Here is a 724-nt window from a genome sequence, read left to right as displayed (position 1 = left end):
AGCGAGTGAGAGAAGCCGCCAATAAAGTAAAAAAGAAGGATACTCAACGTAAGGTGAGTAGGAAAGTGTTTTCTGGTTTTCCGCGCACAAAATAATCATGTCTTGAACTACGTTAAAAAAAAAAGAGGTCCAACCTCGCGCCGGACGCCTACTGACCTTTAACCCCGTTATGCATGATGATGGAAATAAATGGTAAATATGGTTGATCTATAAACTACCAAGTTTCTTCTCGAAGCTTAAATGACTGGCTAATAACGAATATATTATTCATTAATCTGAAGACAATACTTATTTATAGATAAATTAAAATTGTAACACTAAGTCCGCAGGTTTGCTTGAGCAGTGGACGTTGTAGTGCTCGTAATCCACAGGTCATCTGGTCCGAAGCATGTTATCATTTTTCAAGATGTCGTAAATATACATTAAATTACCATCTAAATATTGGTATTGCGTCGAATAATTAGCCTAGGTCCCGGCGCTGGGTCAAAACAGCCTATACTTCTAAGTTCATGTTCATTCATTCAACTTAGGGCGCCAGTTAGGATAAACATACGGAAGGGCGTATGTAAATTCTAAAACGTATATGCATAATCTAGCTTCTTTGTTTTCATGTAGAACTGTTGGATTTTCCACTAATATCCATCCCCCATTTTCAGACAAGAGTGTATTACGAAGTTACATAATTAACATGGTTTTAATATCTTGACAGCCGCCATGGATCAGA

Source organism: Oratosquilla oratoria, chromosome 22 (genome assembly GCF_046742065.1).
Source record: "Oratosquilla oratoria isolate Oo_2021 chromosome 22, ASM4674206v1, whole genome shotgun sequence".
Taxonomy (NCBI): Eukaryota; Metazoa; Arthropoda; class Malacostraca; order Stomatopoda; family Squillidae; genus Oratosquilla; species Oratosquilla oratoria.
The sequence above is the reverse complement of the archived record's forward strand: the minus strand, read 5'-3'. Positions refer to the sequence as shown.